This window comes from Salvelinus namaycush, chromosome 15 (genome assembly GCF_016432855.1).
Source record: "Salvelinus namaycush isolate Seneca chromosome 15, SaNama_1.0, whole genome shotgun sequence".
NCBI lineage: Eukaryota > Metazoa > Chordata > Actinopteri > Salmoniformes > Salmonidae > Salvelinus > Salvelinus namaycush.
The window spans coordinates 8533740-8540201 of record NC_052321.1 but is presented as its reverse complement, the minus strand read 5'-3'; the positions used below and the strand labels follow the sequence as shown (position 1 = coordinate 8540201).

General features: G+C 46.8%; 1 pseudogene; it reads left to right on the top strand.

The window, feature by feature from the left end:
- Window positions 1-241: 241 nt before the first annotated feature.
- LOC120059749 lies at window positions 242-743 on the top strand (annotated as a pseudogene).
- Window positions 744-6462: the final 5719 nt, after the last annotated feature.

The following is a 6462-nucleotide window of genomic DNA, read 5'->3' as shown; positions in this document are numbered from 1 at the left end:
ACTCACAAAAGCTTGGATTTCTTTCGCTGTAAAGTATATTTTCAAAATCTGACACGATAGGTGGATTAACAACAAGCTACGCTGTGTTTTGGTATATTTCACTTGTGATTGCATGATTATAAATATTTTTTGTAATATTTATGCATTTGGCGCCCTGCAATTCTAGCGGTTGTTTAGGAAAGTGATCCCGTAAAAGGGATCCGTAGCGCAGAGAAGTTAACACTGCCTCACCGAAACACCTGTAGGCCTAAGTGAAAGACTCATGTCTCTCCGTATCCCCCAAGATGCATTATGCTACTCTTCTCAGTGCATACGCACCAACATTACCATCTGAAAATGAGGCAAAGGACTACTTCTACCAGTCACTAGATGAGGCCCTTCACCACATCCCCAGGAATGACAAGATCTTTCTGCTGGGTGACTTCAACGCTAGGGTGGGACAGAACAACAGGATATTGATCGGAGTGCTGGGTAGGCATGGTGTTGGCCAGGTCAATGAGAACGGCATGACACTGCCAACTCTATGTGCCAAGCATGATCTCATTGTCACTAACACCTTGTTCCGGCAGAAGAACAAATATAAAACATCATGGATGCACCCCCACTCCAAACACTGGCACTTGATCGACTACGTTCTGACACTAATAACATCCTGCATGACACGTGCCATGAGGGGTGCAGAATGCTGGACAGATCATCATATGATACTGGCTAAACTCCAGATGAGAATATGCCCCCCCTAACTCCTTCAGAAGTCCAGTAAGAGGCGTCTGCACTGTACTCGGCTTGAGAAAGCTGCAGTAAGGGACAAGTTCCATCGCTCCCTCTTCGACACTGTGAGCAGGGAACTACTATGGGGCATTCTACTCAAATTTGGCTGTCCATATAAATTTGTCAACATCCTTTGCCAGTTCCATGATAGGATGATAGCTCGGGTGGCCATAGAAGGGCAAGAGTCAAGTGCCCTTTAGAGCAAGCATTGGTGTGAGGCAGGGGTGTGTGCTGGCACCGGTACTCTTTAGCATCTTCCTCGTACGTGTCCCCTAGCTTCTCCACAAGGAGCTTGAGGACAGCAGCGGAGTTGCGGTGGACTTCAGGCTGGATGGAAACCTATTCAACATTAGGAGGCTCCAAGCCATCACCAAGGTTTTTACAGAGCGAGTTCTTGAGCTGCAGTATGCTGATGACTGTGCTCTTGTGGACCACACTCCGGAAGACCTTCAGTCCGTCCTTGTAGCGGCTGTGAGGGTCAATAGCAGGATGGGACTGTCTATCAACACCACCAAGACTGAGGTGGTCTGCCAATGGAGATCCAGCCCTCCACCCACCATGCCTGTCCTCACCATTGAACACAAATCACTGGCAATAGTCCCATGCTTCAAATATCTGGGCAGCATCCTGTCGGAGGGCTGCAGCATCGACCTCGAAATTCGAAATAGAATCAAGCTACAGCTGCCTTCGGGAAATTCAGACGCATGGTCTTCCAAAACAGGGATGTCCACCTCCACACTAAAGTATCTGTCTATCAAGCCGTCTGTATCACCACAATTCTTTACACCTGTGACGCCTGGGTCACTTACAGTCGCCACAACAAGCAGCTTGAGCGATTCCACATAAGATGCCTGCAGCGCATCCTGGGAATCACCTGGTGTGACCGTGTGCCCCATACAGAAATACTTGCTAAGACCAACTGCAAGAGTATGGAGGCCATGGTCCCCCAACACTGACTGCACTGGCTTGGGCATGTCATTAGAATATCTCAGGAGGGCTTGCCGTGGAAGATCCTGTATGGTCAGCTACATCTTGGCTGGTGGTCTGTAGGGGGGACCAGCTACATCTTGGCTGGCGGTCTGTAGGGGGGACCAGCTACATCTTAGCTGGTGGTCTGTAGGGGGGGGGGGGGGGGGGGGGCACCTACATCTTGGCCGGTCTGCAAGGGGCAGATGAAACACTGCAAGGACCAGCTGAAAACGTTGCTGAAGAAGTGCAACATCAAACCCACAGACCTGGAAGATGCTGTTGCCGACCATTCCACCTGGCGGCAGCTCTGCCAGAGCGATGGGCATAGGTGGGAGGAGGAGAGGAGCACAAAGAGACAGCAAAAATTGCTCAGGAGACATACCACCATGCATGCCCCCGGCAACACAGACTGAATCATACAACCATGTCTGCCCCCACCAACACAGACTGAAACATACAACCATGCCTGCCCCCACCAACACAGACTGAGACATACCACCATGCCTGCCCCCACCAACACAGACTGAATCATACCACCATGCCTGCCCCCACCAACACAGACTGAGACATACAACCATGCCTGCCCCCACCAACACAGACTGAAACATACAACCATGCCTGCCCCCACCAACACAGACTGCATATGCCCCACCTGCAATAAAGTTTGTGGATCTCGAATTGGACTCTACAGTCACCAAAGAATTCATTGTTATCTCAAAAGTGGAAGTCATCATCAGATACGATGGACTACCTATGTGCGCGCATGTGTGTGTGTGTGTGTGTGTGTGTGTGTGTGTGTGTGTGTGTGTGTGTGTGTGTGTGTGTGTGTGTGTGTGTGTGTGTGTGTGTGTGTGTGTGTGTGTGTGTGTGTGTGTGATGGCGGCTGGGGAAAACAAATTCACAGACAGAAGCACTGGCAGAAGGCTCATCAGTAAGCCAGTCCATGCGGAACCCTGTATAGTGTTGGCATCATTAGCACCAGGGCACAGGGAGCCTGCTCAGCCCCCGTTACACACACTCTTACTGGGACACGGACACTGCCCACAGACTGACAAGGGCTAGAATGTAACGTACACCTTCCCACACATACTTAAAGGCAGATACATAAAGGTAGAACAACTGAAAAGACACACACATACACACAGCGAAAAAAATACGGAGCTAAACATTGTATCTTCTGTTTAGATGGGACTAATGAGCCTCTGTGTCGTTCTCTCTTTTCCATGCTCCCTCTCCCCAACCCCTCTAGCAGCTCTCCCCTCTGTCTGCCTATGTCCTTTCCTCTGTGCGATGGTAATTGCAGTTGTCTGACTGAGCCAAGCGGCCACCCTGGGATCGCCCGGTTGCCTGCCGTGCAGTTGACATGTCACGTGACCATCGCAGTCCACCCTCTCTTATGACCACAATTAGCAGCTAGAGAGGCTGTCAAACGGCAAATTAGCATTTTCACGTCATGTTATGATCACCCACTCCCTTCCCATCATCCCGGTCTCTGGGGAGTGATCGCTCAGACAGCGTGTCAATCTAGTCAAGGCTATTTTACTTTGTCTGTTATTCAATAAAACGACTTTACCTCGAAGACAAACTGTCAAGTGGCTTTACTTTGATGCTGAGAGGAATTTGGTACATTGATCAACTTTTTTTTATGCACTTATGCAGACTAAGAGGTGAACAAAGTGAGAGGACAAATAGTAGAGGAACAGACAAGGAAAAGAACAACATATTCATCTTCATGGTGGAGTAAAACAGTCCTTGTGGGATTGATAATTTGTGGGTTTATCTGAGAGGAACAACTCGGAAAGATCAAATTGTTTTTGAGAGAGAAAGAGAGAGAGAGAGAGAGACAGAGAGAGAGAGAGACAGAGAGAGAGAGAGAGAGAGAGACAGAGACGGGAGGAATAATAAACAGGACAGGTCTGGCTGGGTGAGCAAGCTAATTAACTTGAAAAACTATAAAAATGTAAATGGTAATTTGCTACCATGGGCAAACAATTACGGCCAGTGGAATGGTCAGGACCTAACTCTATTTGCTGAAGGAGAGGAAGAAATATGATTTTTCACATTCTGGGAATCAATCGGCCACAGTGGGTTGATTCATACATATGGAGGGAGAAAGAGAGAGCGAGGTAGAGTTGGAGCAGAAAGGCAGGCCAGAAAGAGGTACCTATGAGGGAGAAAAGTGGGGGGAGGAGAAAGAGTGAAGAGAAAGAGATGGAGTGAAGAAGAGAGATAAAGTAAGTGGAGAACATATAGGAGGGGATGTGAGAGAAAGTAACAAAGAGAGAGAGAGAAAAACAGAGAGAAGTCTAATCAGGCAGTCAGCCATGAGGCCACGGCATTAGACAGAGTGGCAGAGAGAGGCTGGAGAACTGCTGGAAACTTGAAGAAGTGACGGTTGCCCAAAACCATTAGACATAGTGATGGACTGTCGATCACTCTGAGAGATGGATCTGGGTCTGTTATAGGATCAGTTGTGCCTTTTAGCTATTCATTGTGAATAACATTATATATACAGAGAGGACCTGATCCTAGATCAGCCCTCCTACGATTACGGCAGCCCCCCCGCACCTCTGATTCAAAGGTTGGGTTAAATGACGTTGGGTTGAATGCATACAGTTGTACGACTGACTAGGTATCCCTTTTCCCCTTCTTTTTTACTCTGCACCCTCATATTGTCTCCAAATATGATCCCTTTTGATCAGCAAGGTCTCCTCTCAGAAAGCTAACGCTTTGGAGAAGAACAATGTTCAAATCCTACAACCCCGAAAGCACTTGAGGTACTACCTTGATATTGAAACTAATTACGGTGTATTACATTTGGATTGGCAGGGACCGCATATAAATTCTCCTAACAGTTCACAGAGAACCTTTTTTTGTAGCTCTGTGGCAACCTACACTGCGATCGGTTTTGCTTACAGTAATTAGTACGTTGAATAATATACTAGGGAGTAATTCAGTGGACGCTGTTGAGAGGAGGATGGCTCATAGTAATGGCTGGAATGGAGTCAATGGAATGGTATCAAACGCGGTTTCCATGTGGTTGATACCAATCCATTGACTCCATTCCAGCCATTACTATGAGCCATCCTCCCCACAGCAGCCTCCACTGGTATAATTACTGTACATGCTGATGCTACAGTACATTTTTTTTACAGTAAATTGTTGTTATTTCTCTCATTATAATGTGTGTGTGTGTGTGTGCGCATCTGTGTGTGTACAGAGAGAGTGTACCCTGTGTTTCTATGGAGCTGAGCCAAAGTTGCAGGAGCGCTTAAAATGCAATTAAAATGCAGGAGCTCTTTTAACTCAAAGAGCCTTGCAGAGAAAAGAGCCGAGAGGGGGTTTTACTCATTCTTTACATATTTTTTATCCTTTTTTATTTTATGACTGCACAGCCCTGAATATTTAAGCTGTCATTATCACAGATGGGGACAGGAAGGCTGGGGATAGTGGAACTTTTATTGAACTAATAAATAATATTCACCACCGCAAACAGAAAAGAAAGCCTTCGCCTCTGTCTTTCCGTACTGTTAAATTCATAAAGTTGATGTGCGCGATGCCTCGTGAGGAGGTAGTCGAAGGAGTTTTGCGAGGCAGATGTGGCTTAGCATAAATTCACATCTGCTCAGATTGTTTTCTTTGCTTCATCCTCGCCTACTTTTCTCCATGGGGTCTGAATTCTCCACTAACAATACAAGGGTGGCATGTATTCAGTATACATGGGTATTCGCCTGGAAGGATCCAAACTGAATTTCAATTAGAGAGAGAAGATGCCTCATCGTGGTGCTGGGGGCCCAGATTTATCACGCAAGGAAGAGGCTCGCTAGACAAATTTACAAGCAAATATTAATCCTCTCTTTTCTTTCCTCCCTCAAGCCCCCCCCCCCCCCACCCCCCCTCCTATGATACGTTGCAGTTTTGTTATCTTTGATGCCCCGTTAAAGTTTTATCATGGTAAAAAAGAGAGGAATGACGCTGTCTGCCGTTGGCGTGAGTTACGGGCGGACGTAAACAAAGCTGAAAAGGGTGATAAATAGTGCCCAACTGCATTAGGCTGGCAGCTCCAATAACAGCTTAACAAGTACTGGTGGCTAGCTAGGGACATGTCACAGTATCATAACAGCCCCTTTATCTGACTATGTGTGACCCACTCAGTGCTACAGTACAAGCCTCACTCTGCAGGTTGGCCTCTATGACTGCTACTGAGAGACAGGCAGTGAAATGTAAGGAGAAAGCTACACGCATCATCAAGCATTGCGGTTATAATCATACTGTATGTATAATCATACTGTACAGTTGACTGAGTGTAAGGTTCGTGTATGCCATCATGGATGGCTCACTGACCATGGACAATGTTTTGCACCTATTCAAATGTTTGACTTATGAACTCATAATGAACAGTCCAGTGGTTGACGTAAAGTGCACGGCTCAACAACCCAAAGCCACACGGCGGTCAAATGGAAGGGGAATTTAAACTACTGTAGCAACGTCGAACACAAACTCAGAACACATCAATAAGCATTTAGCAGATACAAATCCCCCAAATGTTATGTGGGAGGGTAATAAATGTGCCAGTTGTTGGTTTGGTGAATCCGGGGGCCTTTTTCCCCCTCCATAAGCATTGTTAATTTGGACGACTCCACATGGTGCACATTTTGACGTCTGTTTCCTTTATAATTTACTGCTATTCCACAAACCACCATGTTTCTCTCCCCGCTTCTT